Raw genomic sequence first — 19,950 nt, 5'->3', positions numbered from 1 at the left:
AGGGAGTGAGTTGGCGACTAGGTCCTTCCTACTCAGGCTGGGCAGAGGTGTCCTGGGTCCTCCTACTGCTGGGCAAGATCAGTGGGTTTCACAGGGTCCCTCACTCACTTAAGAGGCAGCACCTAAATCCTGTCACTCTCAGAGGCATAAGTCCCTGGCTAGGCCCTACCGCCTACACTCCTGCGTGGATTCTCCAACTCTGCTTCACCCCACTGGCCAACTAACTACAAAAAGTTCCCTCCCTCACTTAAGTAGCCCTAGGTCAGGTGACCTCTAGCCAAGGCGGCAAAAGTAAAAACCACACCTCCCTTCTAGAAGGTTCCAGCACATTCCAGGAGCTTCCACATTCTACCTATGGGACAAAAAAAGGCGGGCTGGTGTTGCAACATTGTTGTGGGGTTCCAGCCAGCTCCTGGCAGCTAGGGTGCTACTATGAAGACCACTCTGCAGTAGCAGGGGCCTGTGGCAGCCATCTTGGGAGAAGGGAGCACCTGCACCTTAACACTGATTGGCAATGAAAAGGCGCCCGGAGACCTAGTCCAACATAAAAATGAGGGTGGAAAAAATGAGGCACGATCAAAAAGAAATGGGGAGACAACCCTAGGGCTGACAGGTCCAACACAGAGCATCAGAAGTCCCAAGTATTGAACTCCCACACATTACCCCATGAACAGCAGACAACATAATCTGAGGCCATATCGAGAGGGGTATGATGAGAATGACGCAATTGCAGGTTAGAAGGGAGGAGACAGGGATGCCTGAGGGAGAGAGCAGGGGGGATAACCTCTACTTCAGCAGCAAAGCAGGGCGGATTCTCGCTGGGCGAGCACTGGGCCACACCCTCTAACGAACCAAGCAGTGTAGGAGCTGCTGACAGTTGACATTACGTGGTTTAGATGGGAGGCACACCTGCTTATCCTGGGGAGTGAGAGTTGGGAAGGTTATGTACTGTTACATAGATCTGGGGATCTTGAGTTGCCAGAGTCACGATGGAACGACTGGGAAGCTCCTGAGGGCGGAGAGGGGGGAACAGGGGGGAGAACCGGGGAGTGCCTTATTTAAGAATAGGATAGATGGCAGGGACACACACCTATAAATGCATGTCATGGAATATCCGGGGAATGCAGACGATGGCGAAACGCTATAAGGTACAGTCCTACATCCGAAGAAGGGGAGTGCAAATAGCACTCCTACAAGAAACCCACCTCACGCAGAAGGAGGGGAGGGCGCTGCAGAGAAGATGGAGGGGTCAGACATACTACACCACGTATTCAGCTTACGCTCGAGGGACATTGATCTGGGTGCAGGGTGGGGTTCCTTTTCAAGTGGTGGATTCCCTTGCGGACCCTGAGGGATGATATGTGGTAATAAGAGGGAGGCTAGAAGGATGGGACCTTTACATAATAAGCGTATATGCCCCAAACACGGATCAATCAGCGTTTTTAGAGAGGCTGTCCCGCAGGTTAGCCCCGTACTTGACTGGCCCTACACTCATGGGAGGGGACTTTAATACCGTGGCAGATGTAGGACTGGACAGGTCCCACCCCCTTGCTGCGTGACTCAGCGACTACACACACTGCGTGAGCATTTGCGACCTGGCAGACACACTGGGGACTCCTGGAGGAGACTCCACACACACAATAGAGACTAGTCTTATTTCTCGCCCATGCACAAGCTACATGTTCGACTCAATACCTTTCTGTGCTCAGCGGAGGTGCAGAGTGCGGTCATTTTGACCGAGTACCTGGCCCAAACAATTTCGGACCATAACCCAGTCTTGCTGGGACTCACATGGGCGCAGGTACGATCTGTGATCCCAACATAGAGGCTACGCCCGGAGACGCTAGATGACCAGATTTTCAGAGAAGGGATCCGGGTGAAAATCACAATATTTTGAAGAAAACGCGGGGACGGCCTCCTCCCCAATGTCGGAGTGTGACGCCTTTTAAGGCAGTCCTGTGCAGTCACTGCATAGCGGAGTGCAGGGGAATCAGGCGAACACTCCTTCGGGAGATCGATAGGGCAGAAGAGACCCAGAGAAAGAACGCCCAGGGAGGCCAGAGATCCAGGCAGAGGTGCGGGACGCCAGAGAAGAAGTAGCGAAGCAGGCAGAGCGCCTGAGGACCTTCGACTACAAACCATACCCGAGTCGAGCGCACGCAGAGACGCACAAGTCAGGAACTCTGCTTGCATGGCTGGATAGCCCTAGTAAGAGAAACTCCCCGATAGTGGAATTGGAGGACCCAGCAGGCACTAGATGCTTTACCCAGGAGGCAATTAACACAATTTTTGCGCAATACTTTGCTGGACTTTACCACAGCTCTGCAGGGAGAGATGGATCTGAGGCGAGGGAATACCTAGAGGGGGTGCAATTGCCTAGGCTAGAACCGGAGGAGACAGATGAAATAGGTGAGGACATTGCAGAGCAAGAGTGCCAAGGGGCCATCAAGCACATGGCAAGTAACAAAACCCCTGGCACAAATGGCTTGCCGGCAGAGTTCTACAGCACATACACTGAAGAATTAGCCCCTAGACTAACTGTACTGTACAATGCGGCCCGCGAGGCCAGAGTTCTACTAACGAGCTCTAGAGGAGCACTCATAGTACCGATTTTAAAGCCAGGGAAGTCAGCACACGACCGCATAGCGTACCGACCCCTATCCATGCTAAACATGGATTACAAAATACTAAGTAAAATCCTAGCAACCCGACTGTTGCACCATATGACTAAGTTAGTACACCCGGATCAGTCCGGGTTTGCCCAGGGGCGAAACACGGCGATCAACATAAGGCGGCTTCTAGTCATCATGGACTCATGGGATCAGGGCCTACCAGAGGCAGTGGTGTTCGCATTGGACATCGAGAAGACTTTTGACAGCCTGGAATGATCCTTTCTCTACATGGTGCTGGACGCCATGTGTCTGGGAGATGGTTTTGCAGCATGGGTACAGCTACTGTACACCAACCCTACGGCGAGAGTGTGCATGGGTAAAAGGATATCGGAACAGCAAGAGGTGCAACAGTGAACACTCCAGTGCTGCCCCCTCTCCCTGCTACTCTTTGTTTTACCAATGGAGCCATTGGCCTCCCGGGCACGACAGGGCAGGCCTACATAGGCCTCCAGGTGAGAGATGTGCAGCATCAAATAGTGCTATATGCGGATGATATGATCTTCCTCCGGGGCCTGGGGGGAGAACTGCAGGGCGTGAAGGCCATGTTGGAGGAGTTTGGCACACTTTCGGGACTCAAGGTAAATTGGCAGAAGTCGAAGCTCTTGCCTGGGGTGCCGAACGCACCGCAGCCCCCGGCCTTAGATAACCTCCAGTGGGAGCCCCGATGTCTGTCATACCTAGGGGTAAAAATCTACCACGAAACAGTGGATCTGCTAGAGGGCAATGTAGACAACGCGTCCAACACGCTGAGAGCAACCATGGGCTTCTGGGGAACCCTGCTGCTGTCCATGGCAGGCAGGGTGGCCCGATTTAAAAATGATGGCCCTACCCCGGCTGCTGTACTTTTTCGGCACCCTACCAAGGGCAATGTTTAGGGATCTGGATTCCATGATAACGCCGTTTGTATGGGGAACGGGACGCAGGCGAGTGGCACTAACCACGCTGAAGCGTTCTTCGGCAACAGGGGGCCTGGCGGTACCAGATTTAGAGCTGTATTACTTGGCAGCTCAGCTTAACTGGTTGATACAGTGGTTGGCATCGGGACGAGACCTGGAAAGAGCACAATATCCGTTCGCGCCAACAGACGTGGAACAGGTAAAACTAGTGCTACGAGTGTGAAGACAGTCAGCGCACAACACTATGGAAACTAAAGTAATCACAAAATGCTGGTCCAGGTACCTCCAGCGCGCAAATTATAAAATAAAATACTCGCCTGAGCTTCCACTGAAGATACTTGGGGGGCCTCCTGCACAGGGGGAACTGGGGGGTGTTGATGACTGGGAGGAGGCTGGTGTGCAGAGAACGAGAGACCTATACTGTGACTCAGAAATGCTCCCCTTTGAAGACTTTCGGGCCGCATATGATCTGCCCCAGGGCCACTTTCTTCTACATAGGTCACTTACCATGAGCATGAGAAAGCATTGGGAGACCGGAACTGTGGAGCCCCAAGCGCTGGACAGTTGCTGATATGTTTCCACGTCGGTGGGGAGGATAAAAACAGTCTATACAGAGCCAGGATATCCAGCAACCATTGGAGCAATTGCGAGCGCAGTTGGAGGACGACTTAGGAATCCCGCTTTCAGAAGAGGCATGGGAGGGTGTAGTTGAGGGAACACTAAAGGCAACCAGGAACGCAACATTTAAACTAATCAACTACTATTTCCTACAAAGGACCTATCTCACGCCGGCTTGTGTCAGGAAGCATTTCTATGTCGAGGAGGTGGCTTGCCCTAGATGTCGGCTTAGAGAGGCACACATTCTTCACATGTTCTGGGGCTGCCCCGCACTGACCCCATTCTGGGACGAGGTCCTCTGTATATTAGGGACGGTAGTGGAAAAGGAAATCCCACGCACCCCGGGGCACTGTATTCTGGGCTGGTTCCCACACACAGCCAAGACAGAAAAAAGACTGCAAATTTCCAAGACCTGGCCCAAGTACTAGCCAAACGGGAAATCACCAGAAACTGGAAATCAGCAGGGGGACCGAGAGTGGGGGCATGGAGATGCGAACTAGAAACATGGGCAAGTGCGGAAGGGAGACTACTACTGGCAGAGGCGGAAAGAGGCATATGCACCATTGACAGAGCCAGAGCATGGGGACAGTTAGTAGACGACCTGATTGCACCTGAACAGGAGCAGGAACAACCACCACCAATGGCACCCCTCCGCAAAACTAAGCAGCATAGAGAGGAGAACGGGCACCCCTGGAATGCCCCTCCTCCCCCATCGGCATAAAGGCAAGTAAAAACATGTTCAATAGATCCTACTTCAGGGAGGTACCAATCGCCAATTATCTGAGGAAAGAGTAACTAGCGGACGCAACTCAAGGGAGGGTGGAGGGAGGGAACGGGGCACCAGTTGGGGAGTTTGAATATAATGTACCAGCAATACCTTAAGATTTATGTAAGCAATGCTTGGACTGAACTGTATGTAAATCATTGATATACTAAATGCCAATAAAAATTGGTTTAAAAAAATGCACATTTGAGCACTACTGCTCATAACACTGCACTTAGAGACCAAAGAGTACATTCCACATCTCTCTCTCTCTCTCTCTCTCTCTCTCTCTCTCTCTCTCTCTCTCTCTCTCTCTCTCTCTCTCTCTCTCTCTCTCTCTCATACTCTCTCTCTCTCTCTCTCTCTCTCTCATACTCTCTCTCTCTCTCTCTCTCTCTCTCATACTCTCTCTCTCTCTCTCTCTCTCTCTCTCTCTCTCTCTCTCTCTCTCTCTCTCTCTCATATGCTTTCAAATGCACATCCCACACTTTCTGTTTTGGGCAAGGCTATTCTACTCTGCGATAGCTACTACCTTAAGACTGCAACATTACATGAAAGAAACCTTCAAGGGAAAAAGACATTTGCAGAACGTTCATTCAGGCTAGGGTAAAGTAAAACACAAAAGGTCAATTAAAATGATGGTAGTCAAAGGTCATCACGTGGTGTCAAACCATAAAGGTGCCTCTAGCACTACATTCCACTCCATGACCTTTGACTATCATAACATACATATATCAAAAAATGAGATTCTTAAGTCAAAGCACCAATATAAAATGACACGTTAAAACAGTGACATTATAAGAGCATGTAACATAATACTTCATTTAAAATAGCTCGTGCATATCTGATAACTCCGCTTCAAGTATAAATGTATGATGAATACACAAAATGAATGCACAAATAGAATCAAACATGTTAACTCATCAATACTCCAGGTGTTATGAATGGCTAATTCTTGAACTTCTACTATTAAAGCAGCCAAACTTATATATTTTGCTTAAAAATAAAGGAACTTCAACATCATCATCTTTAAACTGAACAGCATCTTCTATAACTTTAATTTCACAATCTTTTTTTTTTCTCCAAACTGAACAGCATTTCCGGAAAAATGTACTTCTGTGTGTAAGACCCACAGCCTTCTTGCTTTGAAATTATATCTTTTAACGTTTTTTCTCACTTTCAACATTATCAGTTCACGGTATCTATAAACAGTATTTAGCCAAAGGATGTCAGCAGCGATGTCAGTCTGCGCTGTCTGGTGATCACTTCAGGGTTGGTGCACACACCCTCACAGGCCCACTCAGACAAAGGCACCCATATGCAGGACAGGGACATCAGGTACACCAACACATCGCAGTATGATCTGGAAAAGAAACAAGCATCACTCTTCTTGCAAAAAATATTTTTCAAAAAGTGCACATTCTTTTTCTGTTTTGGGTCTGATGGCACAATATTGTCATTCCTGTCTACACGGTTCTCTGCTGGCTCTGGGGAATTATCTGAGAACTCTACCCACACTATGGCCTCTGAATTCTTGGTATTGGAGTCAAACTCTCCTTTCCCTTTCTCAGTAAGAAGGGCGGAGCAGTCCCTTTCCCGACCATCTCTCCACACACTGCTGAATAAATGCACCCCTGCTCATTTGGCATGAACCCAAGGCAATCCATCTGCCCTATCTGCTCTGGTAATTTTCCTTTCTCCAAATGACCCTTCACAATCTGTGAGACTGGTCTGCGCTGTGCATACTGACAAATAGGAATTACAGTTCTAAGTAAGTCTAGGGGGATAGGCATCACTTCATTCTCTGCCCACCTGTTAGCAGTTTCTTTTCCTCCTAGGTGCTCTCACTTAGTCATGCCCACCAAATCAGAATCGGTTGTCACCACCTCTGTCGCCAAGATTTTAGCCTTTTCATCTGTGAGGGAGTTAAAGGGTCTGTTTAGTGATTGTATAGCACAATGAGCATCTACATGATACACAGTTCTTTGCAGTAAAATTTGCCACATTTACCTGTTCCACTTCACTGGGGAATCCTGTGTCTCAGGCACCTCAAACACAACCCCTGGACTTTCTATTGGGACCTGCACTAACTGTTCAGGCAAAACTGCAGTTTCTGTCTGTATGTACCATTTGATCACATTTGCTTCTTGTGCATTACCTGTTCTGTATAGGGGAATTCATCAGCCATTGCATTAGAGAAAGTTCAAAACTCAAAATCCCATTATGCCTTATTGTCATCTGCCCACTGTCTGTCAGCGTACAAAAACACAAAAGCACTTGTATCTGCCCTGTCTGTCACAGCACAACTCAAAAGCAACTGTGTCTGCCCTGTTTCTATCAGAGCACAAACACACACACAGTCTGTCACAGTGCAAGTCAAAAGAACTGGTTTTCAAAGGAAGCAAAACATTATCCAGCATTTGAAAATGTTTCAGTCCTAAAGTCTGAGCACCCTCTTCTTTCCTTGTCTTTCTCACATACCTAAAGTGGCACACTGCCCCTTAACTGTCACATATAACTCAGTGTCTCCTTTCTGTATTAGCCACACGTCTGAAACACATTGCGTAATTTCTTTTGCAGATTCAAAAGCACATAGTTGCTCGTCTTCCCATTCAGACTCTTGTTTTAAAATTGCATTTTTCATAACGTCTCCCCATGTAAACCAAGGTTTATCATTCACTGACCAGTCTGATTTGTACCTGCAACCAAGGATCGCTAGTTCTAACAGGCTGGTTTAACTCCCTGCACGCTACAATCAAAGCTGCGTGCATGCAACTATGCTTCATTTTCTCCAGTTAACATTACTTCAGAAGATTGTAGTTCACACACAATACCATTCATTTCTGGCTGAGGAACGTCCTCAAAAGAATTAATTAAAACCTCCTGTGAGCATCGTAAATTAACCTGCAGCTTCTCTGCATCCACATTTTTTACAAATGAATCAATGGCTATCTAAACAGCCTGGCAAAATAAACAGTGCTTGATAGAGTTCCAACTCTCTTTTCAGTGATTTATTTTCACATGTTAAAATTGCTGAATTTTCCTTGACTTTAACTAACTCCCTGTGCGTTCTTTTTCTAACTGCCCACATTGTTGATAGATGCTGAGCAATGCATTCAAAATCACACCACTTTTTCTCTCTGAAATACCAAGTTGTTTTCCTTCTTTAAGAGAAAACGATTCTAAAAATTCAAATGTGTGCTTGCCCTTAACTGTTCAAGATCCATTAGAGGCAACTTCCCTTCCAAACAACTCCGTTGACATCTGGGAATCTGCAACTAAAAACATGGACATTTTAGAAAGCCTTTTTCTTTCCCCTGTTAATTTTTTTGAATTCTTCAAGCGACGCCAAAATGTCTTGCTTCGCCCTCCCAAAATACCACTCCCACACAGTGGCTCAAACACAACGAAGCAAGATACATAAAACACAACACCTTGAAAGGGATTTTACTTTACAAAATTAAACACGTCAAAGACTATCTTTTTATAATAAGGCTTGGGGTTTTATTTATGCACTGCTCTTTAACAGAATAGGCTTTCCCAGATGTCAAATGAACAACATTCAAATGTGTATATATTTACATATATAAGCAATAATAACACACTTGGCAACTGTAACTGTTAAATACATGAATAATAATAATAAATTGCACATGCAGATAATAATGGACGTCGTGCAAGACATCAAAAAGATATATATATACACTAAATACATCAAATGATTACTTTGGATGTGCACTCTGACTCACTCACACATCACAAAGAAAACACCTCAGATGATTGTAGCCACTGGCCACGCATCACTATGGCAATAATAAAAAATCAAACTCTTCACCGGGTGCAATCTTCATTCTGACCCACTCCAGACTGGGGGACTTGTAGCTGAGGCCAGGAGACTCCGCAACCAGATGCCTGCACTGAAGATGCGTCCATCGTTCAGGCTCAAACAATCCCAATTTCTAAGTCAACCCTCCGCTTTATAGACTCAAAACACATTAGAAGGTTTGAGAGTCTTTCCTTCTGCGCCAAGGAAACTTACTGGAATTGGCCATCTTCCATGCAAGCATTCCATGGCAAAAGGAGTTCCCACGTTCCCTCTACATTCTCAGATGTTCTAGCCTTTATCTTAACAAAAGCTTACGAAAGTCTTTGAGGGTACATTAAAAAATCTCCTCACACAAAAATTAAGCAACCTTGAACGTGAATAACCCAAACAACTTGAGCAGCCTGGGGGCCTGCCTTTGCGCACAAAAAAAGCTCAAGCAAGGCAGAGTCAGAATTCAGAATGACATGAGGAGGCTCAAAGCCAATAGTAAGAACTTCAGATTACTTCCCAATGTACAACACAATGCACATTTGTGCACCACTGGCTGTGGCATCACATACTTCATCTCTCAATGTACAACATAATGCACATTTGAGCACCACTGCACTTCGAGACCAAAAGTACATTCCACCCTCTCTGATGATGGTAGTCAAAGGTCAACACGTGGTGTCAAACCATATGAGTGCCCCTTAGCACTACAATTGGACCCAGACATTTTGCAATAATTACTTTGCGCTGGTGGGTGGCATCGGCTCAGTCTTGACGATGGATAGTACCCTGACGTGGCGTCACTGGAGCCATAAAGACCCAGATGGTTCCCTGAGAGCAGTTCTATTTTTTTTCTCCCACACTCTTCAACATGTATGCAGAGCAGCTCTCTGTGGTACATTTTTCATAAAAAGTTCCTAAAATTCTACTTATGCAGTGCAAGGCAGGATGTTGCCTGCTAAAAAGTCAGGATTTGAGCCCCATCATTTCTGCCACAGTTATTTGTCCATTTCAGATCCCCTCAAGGGGTGTTTGTGGTGCATATGGCCCACGGACAACTCCAAGTTGTGCAAACAGTGCAGTCTCATACACACCAAGGCCATAAGGAAGTGGGAAGTGCTCTTTGCGTCTTAAGATTCCAATCCAATACACAATTGTATCCTTCCGTGAAAGGTCAAGAAGCATGAGAAGTGGCTCTGGCAAAGGTAGGACTCCACACCCAGACATCATTCCCTCTCCAGGTGTATATCTCTGTTTTCCGCTCCCTGCCTCAAGTGGATCCTCCTTCTTCAGAGGAAGAAATTGTGGACATCACTCTGTCAGAAGAGCTTATTTTGGCTCTAGGGCTGATTCTGACCACAGCACGTTCTCCAGTGTATCTGGAGTTTCCTAAACAATCTGGCACAAGTCATCACTTACACACAGACTATTTGGCACACACAGACCATGTTGGCACTCTTTCATAGTGCCTTGGTTCCCTCTGGTGCAGCCTAGTACCATAGGGAACTGACTGTAGCTCAGGGTGGAAACTGCTAGCGGGAGCTTCCTTCTCTCACCAATTGAGGTAGTCAGCAATGGATAGAATACCACAAAGCAGATCTGCGAGTGAGTCGGGACACCGTGGATTCGATGGCCATAGCCATGAGTTCTTCCATTTCAATCAGACTCCACCCTTGGCTCCGCTTAATGGTCTTTTGTGCAAATTTACTTGATCTGCCCTTTGATGTAGCTCTTTGTTTTGTGAGAAAGCAAACTTGCCACTGGAAAGGTTAAAAAAAGAAACAAGAGGAGTATGACTTGGTCCTTGGTGTTGGCATTCCCCTCCTGAGACTTCTGCAGGGAGTGCTGCAAGTTTCACAGTTAATATAAGAGGCTGTCATTCAGTCAACACCAACCTTCCTAGGCCACCTGGCAGCTAAATCAATTTCTATGGCAGTACAGAGACCAATGCAAATCCAGAGGCATAACATTTCTGCTCAACAGTCCTCCTCGTTGACAGCACCTGGAAACATACGTTATTTTTCCCTCAAAGGAACACAGATGACTTGAGGTGGTGTATTTCCAGCTGCAGGACTGTCAGGCCATTACTTTCGACCAGTGGGTCTTGCAACTTGTAGATAGGGCATATACCCTTCCCTTTTAACAGAAACTGCTCCTGTTGCACCAGTTCATTCTTCCCAATCCAAAGGCCACACTTACATTCTTCAGCAGGAGGTCACAGCACAACTAGAGAATTGGGCAGTGGAAATAGTCTCCGGACAGGAAATTGGGCAGGGATGTTACACTTGGGACTCCTTGTTCCCAAGAAGGATCGGTCGTCTGCTCCGACCCTGGATCTCAAGGTCCTGAATTCCTTCTTTCACAAAGAAAAATTAAGGATGCTATCTGTAGCTCAGGTGCTTTTGTATGTGGAACTGGAAGTCTGGTTGGTGTTCCTCATGTTACAGGATGCAATTTCCACATACCGATCCTGCAGTCGTACAGGAGGTATCTGTAATTTGTGCTAGGCTCCACCCACTGTTTCACGATCTTCCTATTCGGGTTGACATTGGCCACAGGGCACCAAGGTGATGGCTGCGATTGTGGCACATCTGTGCATGTGGGGTTCTCGCTTCCTTATATCTGGACAGATGGCTGCACAAGGCATGCCCGTGGCACATGATGTCTGTCCACCTATACAACACACCATCTCTGCTGTTCGACTTGGGCTTTTCATTTAGCATCGTCATACCTAGAGCCCTCTAAGTGCCTCCTGTTCCTAGGGGCAGTACTGGATACAAGCCTCAGAGCCTTCCCTTCTCCCTTGAGGATTTGGGATATTCAGGATATGAATCCAATGTTTCAGAAGTGGGCTCATTCCAGTCATAAAGTTCCCTCCACCTGCTGGGTCAGCTGGCCTCCTGCATACTGCTGATCATCCATGCATATTAGAGTTCTCTAGTGGCACCTCCATAGACAATGATTTTAACATAGGGCCATTTGTAACATGCACCAACTAGATCTCACTGTACACCACCACAGATCTTCCATGGTGGTGGGTTGAGGAGAACGTCATGTGGGAGGCCCTTTTGCCCTGAGACAATCTTGATCAGAGGGCTCTGTTCTCTGAATAAGCATGTTTTACACATCACCTTGCTCGAACTGTAAGTGATTGGTCGGACCCGAATGCCTAGCTGCCCTACCATTGAAGTCGATCTGCCCAGATGATGGACAACATGAATGCATTGTGATATGTGAACAAGCTGGATGGTCTGGAGTTTCCGTAGCAGGGATTTGTTGATTCCTGTGTAGAGGGTGTTACCGTAGTCCAGTCTACTGGTGATGAGAGCATGAGTGACGGTTTTTCTGGCTTCGGGTGGGATCCACTTGAAAGTTTTTCAGAGGATGTGGAGGAAGTTGAAACAGGTGGAGGCGACGGCATTGATCTGGCGGGTCATGGTGAGGGAGAAGTCGAGTATGATGCAGATATTCCAGGCATGGTCCATTGGAGTGGGTGGTTTTCCAAGGGTGGGGGGCCACCAGGAGCTGTCCCAGGAGGTGCTGGGGAAGGGTCCAAGGACAAGGACCTCTGTCTTCTCCAAGTTCAGTTTTAGGCAGCTGCTGCTCATCCAGGCTGCTGCGTCTTTAATTCCTTCTTGGAAGCTGCGTCTGGTGTTTTCGGGGTTCTTCGTGAAGGAGAGGATGAGCTGGGTATCATCACAGATCTTCAATCCATACACTCTGGAAGCACTATTACCTTGGTAAGTATGGCAGGAATGGCACTTTAGCCATTTAGTGCTGTAGGATTTTCTGGTTGTGCCATTCCACACTGCTTTGTTATCCATTCATAAGGTGAGGAATTGGTGGTTGAAAGAATTCATTAGAATAACTTACTAACTGCAGATTTATCACTGTCCTCCCACCTCCTCGTTCTGTAGGATAGTCTCTTTGTCATCCATAAAAAAGATCTGTTTAGAGATCTGCACACCATCTTATCTGATCAGTTAGTACACTCTGTGTCCGACGGGAGGGACACAGTCCAGAAAGAAGGCACCTATATGTGGCTCTGACATCATTTCCAGGACACAACTGAGTCCACGCAGAGCCGCATGACCCTGACATAATCTCGTTAGTGTCCACCAGAAAGATAATTACCGAAGCTTAAAATCTTGTTCATTAGTACATCTGGACAAAAGATGGATCTGAAAGACATCTAGCCACAGATTCCTTACCTTTCAATTTCCCAGGCGTTGTACTGGATCCAGAAGAATTTTCATTGCGCAAAACCCTTGCGTGCTGGTAGGTGGCATCGGCCTGTTCCATGTGGCGTCATTGGCGATGTCTCTGGCATTGTGACGTCTACGCCACCTATTTAGACTCCACCTATGCGCGCTGACATGAGTTCTTTTCTTTGTGCGCCAGTTAGCACAGGTCAGTGAAGAGAGCTACCCTCTGTCACTTTTTGACAGGCCTTTTTCAGCCTTTTGTCGATGATTTTTTGGTGTGTAGAATGTCAAAGAAGGTTTCTGAATTCAAACCGTGTGGCACCTGTCACTGTACCATATCGGTAATGGATCCACACCTGGTGTTCCTTTGGTGCCTGGAGCGCAACCACAATTCGAAGTTGTGCTCCGACTGCCAGGCCATGGCTCCGAAAGCTTTCAGGAAGGGATCCCTTGCGGCCCAGCGCTTACCACTTTGTCATTCGCTCAGGAGGTCTCGTTCTCTGTCCCGGTCGAGAGGAAGGTCTGGGCACCTATCTGGGAGCCCTAAGTCATCGTTCTCCAACTCGAAGTCTTCGAGTCGGTCAGGTAAGAAGCATAAAAAGCACAAGAAGTCGAAGCGTGCTTTGCCTCATCCCCGTCGATCGGCTGAAGGGACGGAGAAGTCGTGGCATTCTAGGCCTCATTTGGCTGAACCTGTGCCTGGGTTGGCTCCGCGCTTCCCCGCCTTCCTGGGAGCCGAAGCAACCCCCATCCGGCACAAAGAATTCTATGATGCTTTGTGCCTCATATTTGGGTGGCCTGACCCTGTTGGCATGCCTTCGGCCCCGCAGGCTCAGGGGGCTCCATCGGGTTCCGTGCCGGAGGCTCTAGTACCGATGACCCCCCTCACTCCCCCACCCCGTGGATATAGACCGACGGTCGTACCACTGTAACCTGCGCGGCGCATGATACCACTGGCGGCGCCAGCCCCATTCTCATCCCCGATGAGCCAGATCGACATCTACCGACACTGATTCCGGCGTCGACTGCACCCTGTGGTCCTAGGTCAGTTCCTCAGCCTTGTTTTGAAGGGCTTAGAATGGAGGAAGATAGGGAGGGGTCGCTAGACCCTTTACATGACGAGCCTGAACATGGAATGGGCTGGTATGAGGAACTGCGTGAGGCCAGTGGACTGGATAGCTCTCCAGATTCTGCCCTGCTTTCTCCCCCTCCTGTAACTACGGAGAAGGGAGCTTCATATGCTATGGTGGTGAGAAGGGCAGCTGAGGTCTTGGACCTCCAGCTTACTTTGGTGGCAGTAAAGACAAACTTCTTGACGGAGGTCTTGCAGCCGTGTGTCTCCTCCTTGGAAACCCTTCTGCCATTCAATGAGTCCTTGGCTGAGGTCCATCTGGGAACCTGGTTCAAGCCCAGTACAGGCATTCCTGCCGCCATCACCCTGCACCGGGCGACCCACATTTCCTCACCAACCACCCTACCCCGAGGGCTTGATGGTCAAATCCTTTACCTCACAAGGCACGTTCCCTTCCGCACCCCCTGACAGGGAATCAAAGAGGCTGGATAGTTGGGGTAAGTAAATCTTTTCTTCCGCCAGCCTCGCATTGCGGTCGGTAAACACCGCATGCCTATTAGACAGTTATTTCCACTCCCTCTGGAAAACGTTGCACAAGTGCTGCCACAGGCCCCGGAGGAGGCCCGGGCGATCCTTTCATAAGCTATATCAGATGGGAGAGTGGCAAAGCTCACCATTCATTGTGAGCTTGACGCGACCGACTCGCTGGGCAGAGCGATGTCATTAAAGGTGACTGTTCGACACCACACCTGTCTGAGAACTTCTGGCTTTTCTGGGTATGTCCAGGCTTCTCTCATGGACATGCCCTTTGATGGCACCCATCTCTTCAAAGCAGACATGTCCCTAGAGCACTTTAAGGACTCGTGGGCTACAGCCAAGTTCTTGGGCCTCTCGGTGTCCGCACATCCCCGTCTGCTTTCCCCTCTTTCATGGCTATGGAAGAGTCTTTCAGCCGTGCCAGCCATACCACAGCCACAAGGCTGCACAAGTTCAGGAATGTCTGCGCGGCAGTGGCTCATTCCAACGCAATGGGTTGGGCTGCCAGAGGTCGGGTCAGTCCCCCGCCCCCTCGTCCTGAAAACCCTCCTAGTCCGGCCCTTCAACGACATGGGCGACCATTTGGTGGCGGGATCAGCCATCTCTTCCACCACTGGCAAAACATCATGTAGACAGATGGGTTCTTCAGATAGACTAAGGGACTACTCCTCCCTTTCATGACTACCTCTCCTTCCGTGCCTCCAACTTATGACCGGCTGACGGAAGATCACCTGACTTTGCTTCAGGAGGAAGTTATGACTGGGGGCAGAGGGAGCCAAAGAGAGGGTTCCGGCACCTGAAGTAGGCTCTGGTTGGTATTCCCGCTGCTTTCTGGTCCCAAAAAAGGAAACAAGTGTTCGTCCTAGGATAGGATAGGATAGAGTTTTTTAAAGCACTCGAATGCCGAGGCGTCTTGGCGCTGAGAGGTGAGATAGAGGGTCTGCAACAGCTATACCGGACCTTAGATCGTGGGGAACAGCCAAGTTTTTAGCAATTTCCTAAAGAGCTGTCTATTCGATAGTAGTCTCATGGTGCTAGGCAGCTGGTTCCACAGCTTGGTTGCACAATATGATAGGCTCCTACCTCCCCATCTGACTCTGCGAATTTTAGCGGTGCAAATGAGACCCGTGTTTGGGGATCTGACGTTTCTCATTGGAGTATACCAAGAGAAAAATTTCCGGAAATCAGCTGCCCCTCCGCCATATAATGCTTTGTGGACCAGGCATAGGGCTTTGAAATCCATCTGTTGCTGAATCTCGGGCCAATGAAGTGACCTGATGGCAGCAGAGGTAGAATGGCCTTTAGGAATGTTTAATATTAAACGAGCCCCAGCATTTTGTATTGATTGTAATTTTGCCCTCTGCCCCTTGTCAATGCCTATAAAAAGTGCATTGCAATAATCTAACCTCGAGAGAATAAGGACCACTACCACTGTTTTCCTTAGTTCTTGAGGAATTAAGGGAAATATCTTCCGAAGAAGCTTCAATAAAAAGAAGCAGGAAAAGGATACATGGTTTATTGAGGCCGCAAAATTAAGCTGGTCATCATATTGAAGTGGCTGATCAAATGTCGTCCCCACTTTACAGCTTGGGTGGTTAAGACTGCCAGTTTGGTTATCTGTACCTCTAGTAGGGATCGCCAAAACTACCGCCTCATCTTCCCTTGCACCCGCCACTGTCTTAACACCTTCGACCTCGGCGGTGTTGGTATCAAGTACCGTGATAAACCGAAAATCACAGCCAGAACACTTAAACTCCTCGACGTCCCCCCCCCCTTATTGCAGCCCTTAGGCGAACAGCACTCACCTCTTCTAAGCGCCAGTAACTGTTTTTTAGTGAAGAACTGGGTCACAAAACGGCCAGGTTTTCTGGCGCTGGGCACGCTCCGGGCGCTGATGGGCACAGACAGGCTTGCCTTTGGCGCACCCACGGTGCGCCCGCTGCACGACCCGTAAGGGGGGGACAAATGTTTAGGTCCTGCTCCAATTCTGACCCTTGTACTTTGTTCCATCGTCTGATTTTTAAACTGGCAGATTTATTTACGACGGGAGTGTTTAGTTGGGCGATCTTAGTATTGAAATATATCGCCCTATGGTCAGTCCAAGGAAGAGGAGAAGTTTTAATCAACGTGACATCAATATTGTTAGTAAATATACCGTCAAGTGTATGACCAGCAGAATGAGTAGGTCCGGACACTATTTGAGACAAGAAATAGCCTGCTAAATTGTCGAGTAACCTACTGGTGTCAGAGTTGTTATTTAGTTCCAGCTGATAATTAAAATCACCCAAGATGAACACCATCGACCTCGGCAGTGTTAGTATCAAGTACCGTGATAAACCGAAAATCACAGCCAGAACACTTAAACTCCTCGACGTCCCCTCCATATTGCAGAACTCGGGCGACCAGCACTCACCTCTTCTAAGTGCCAGTAACTGGTTTTTAGTGAAGAACTGGGACACAAAACGGCCAGGGTTTCTGGTGCTGGGTGCGCTCCGGGCGCAGATGGGTTTGCCTTTGGCATGCCAGCGGCACGTCGGTGGTGTGCCTGCTGTGCCGATGCGCCAGCGTGCTTTTTGTAGCCCGGATGTGTTAAGCTAGACCGCTGACCCAAAAACACGGCGGCCTGCTCTTACAGACGGGGACCGCAAGTCAGTAAAGAACAGTGCAGTGACTAAATTAAAAGAGGGATTTGTCAAGAAACAGGTAAATATATAAAAAGACCTTAAAACAGTTTAAAAACAATTGTAAAGTGCAGTATGCAGTGCAGCCCACCAACGCGTACACAGTTCGAGACTAAACACCTCGTATCTCGCGCAGTGCGGTCGCGCCAGCGTGCTTTTTATAGCTCGAATGTGATCCTACCCTGGATCTCCAAGCCCTCAACTACTTCCTCAAAAAGGAATAACTTAAGATACTCATTCTGGCTCAGGTCTTGTCTGCCCTAGACCCAGGAGACTGGATGGTAGCATTGGACCTGCAGGAAGCTTATCACATTCCAATCCTGCCTGCCCATCAGCGCTATCTGTGGTTTACGACAGGCCACAAGCACTTTCAGTTCGCAGTGCTCCCATTTGGTCATACCAGCATCCCTCAGATGTTCACCAAGATGATGGCGGTGGTCGCAGCCCATCTGCGCAGATCAAGAGTGCCAGTATTCCCCCATCTCAACGACTGGCTGCTGAAAGCGGGCTCACCCCAGGCTGTCGTCACCCACATCCAGACTACGGTGAGCCTCCTGCATTCGCTGGGGTTCACTATCAACATGCCAAAGTCACACCTGACTCCCTCTCAGACACTCCGTTTCATCTGAGCTATTCTGAACACAGTGCAGTTTTGGGCTTATCCTCCCAAATGGCGAGTACAGGATATTCAGGCTATGATACCCATGTTTCAGCCTCTATCCTGGATTTCAGTGAGAACAACTCTGAGGCTGCTGGGACTGATGGCCTCCTGCATTCTGCTTGTGACTCATGCCAGATGCCATATGCGGGCTCTGCAGTGGGACATGAAGTTTCACTGGGCACACCATCAGGAGAATCTCTCAGACATGATTCAGATCCCGGAGGAAACTGCACAGAACCTGCAGTGGAGTCTGACAAACCGCAGTTGGGTCAGAGGCAGACCCCTCTCCCTTTCCCAATCAGATCAGACAGTCGTGACGGATGCGTCACTCCTGGGATGGGGCGGCCATCTGTGAAAGGTTTAGATCAGAGGACTCTGGTCTGCGCAGCGGAATCTGGACTCCACATCAACTTGCTGAAGCTCCAAGCCAAATGTCGTTTGACATTGAAAGCCTTTCTTCCTTCAATAAAGCGAAAACTGATTCAATTGTTCACGGACAAATCCACCTCCGTGTGGTACTGCAACAAACAGAGCTGGGTGGGGTCATGGACCCTTTGGCAAAAGGCCCTGCGTCTCTGGACATGGCTGGGTATATCCCTGGTGATTCAACATCTGGCAGGTTCTCTGAACATCAGGGCGGATAAACTCAGCTGTCGATGCCTATTGGTTCATGAATGTCGTCTCCATCCGGATGTGGTGCAACATTTTTGAGCAGTGGGGAGAGCATTGGTGAGATCTGTTCGCCTCTGCCGAGAATGCGCAATGTCAGCAGTTTTGCACGTTGGAGTTTCCAAGGTGGCTCTTGCTAGGAGACTCTTTTCGTCTCGAGTGAAGTTCAGGTCTTCTTTCCGCCATTCCGCCCATACCACTCCTGCCCAGAGGGCTCAAGAAGATCATGAGCGACCGGGCCCAAGTCATTCTTAAGGACTAGACTGGGCATGCAGTCTGGTATTCCTAGCTTCTCCAATTAAGCATTGATCCTCCGATCAGGCAGCCCCTTCGGGGTGATCTTCTTTCGCAGCAACAGGGAAGGTTCCTCCACCCAAACCTGTCAAATCTACTCCTTCTTGTGTGGATATTGAGCGACAGCAGTAGATAGCATTCGACCTTCCTCCCAAGTTTGCAATGTTATTTTGTTGGCCCTCCACCAAGACTGTGTATGCCTGCCGGTGGAACAAATTTGTAAAACATTGTGCGGAAAGATCAATTGAACCTCTTTCTGCTTACCTCTCTCAGATCTTGCTCTTTATTATGACCCTTGCCCAGTAAAGCTGTGCTCTGGGCACTCTCAAAGGGTCCCTTTCGGCCCTGTCTGGATTTTTGAGGCTTCCAGACCAACCTTCTGTGTTTAAATGCCGTATTGTAAACAGATTTCTCAAGGGGTTTGTACATAGGTTTCCACCAGCCCCTTTCATCATGCCTCATTGTGACCTTAATTTGGTTCTCACCTTCCTGACATATGCTCTGTTCAAACCCTTGCACAACTGCCCCCTCCAGCTGCTTACTAGCAAAACAGGCTTTTTAGTGGCAATAACATGTCAGGAGGGTGAGCGAATTGCAGGCTGTAGCATCTAAGCCTACTTACCTGACCATCTTTCCTGACAAGTTGTTGCTTCGCACTAGGACCTCTTTCTTAGCAAAAGCGGTTACACCATTCCATGTTGGGCAATCTGTCACTCTGCCCACTTTCTACCCTCCTCTGCATCTCTCTAAAGAAGAGGAGCGGCTCCACAAACTGGACCCAAAAAGAGCGTTGTTGTTGTTTCTTGACTGCACAAAAGAGTTCCTGTTGGATTACCAACTCTTCGTGGGGTATGTTTGTGCGAAGAAGGGTCGGTGGTGCAGAAAAGGACGGTGTTTCCATGGTTTATCAATTGCATCAAAATCTGCTACGCTCTGGCCAAAAAGCACCCTCCTGAAGGCTTAAGGGCTCATTCTACCAGAGCTAAGACTGCTACCATGGCTGTTGCAACATGGTGTCCCAGGCCTCGACATTTGTCATGCAGCAAAATGGACGTCACTGCACACATT

At 48.4% G+C, this 19,950-nt stretch overlaps 1 long non-coding RNA gene across 1 annotated transcript in view; it reads right to left on the bottom strand.

The window, feature by feature from the left end:
• Positions 1–6,084: 6,084 nt before the first annotated feature.
• The window catches only part of LOC146867654 (uncharacterized), an 84,929-nt gene continuing 71,063 nt past the window's right edge, over positions 6,085–19,950 (bottom strand). Inside the window, exons 3-4 of the long non-coding RNA XR_014966118.1 lie at positions 6,762–6,864; positions 6,085–6,312 (exon numbers count right to left, since the gene is read on the bottom strand). This is a non-coding gene — a long non-coding RNA (uncharacterized LOC146867654). The remainder of the gene's footprint in view (positions 6,313–6,761; positions 6,865–19,950) is intronic.

This window comes from Triturus cristatus, chromosome 1_2, assembly GCF_964204655.1.
Source record: "Triturus cristatus chromosome 1_2, aTriCri1.1, whole genome shotgun sequence".
Taxonomy (NCBI): Eukaryota; Metazoa; Chordata; class Amphibia; order Caudata; family Salamandridae; genus Triturus; species Triturus cristatus.
Note: the sequence above shows the minus strand (reverse complement) of the source record. Positions and strands in the feature narration are given on the sequence as shown.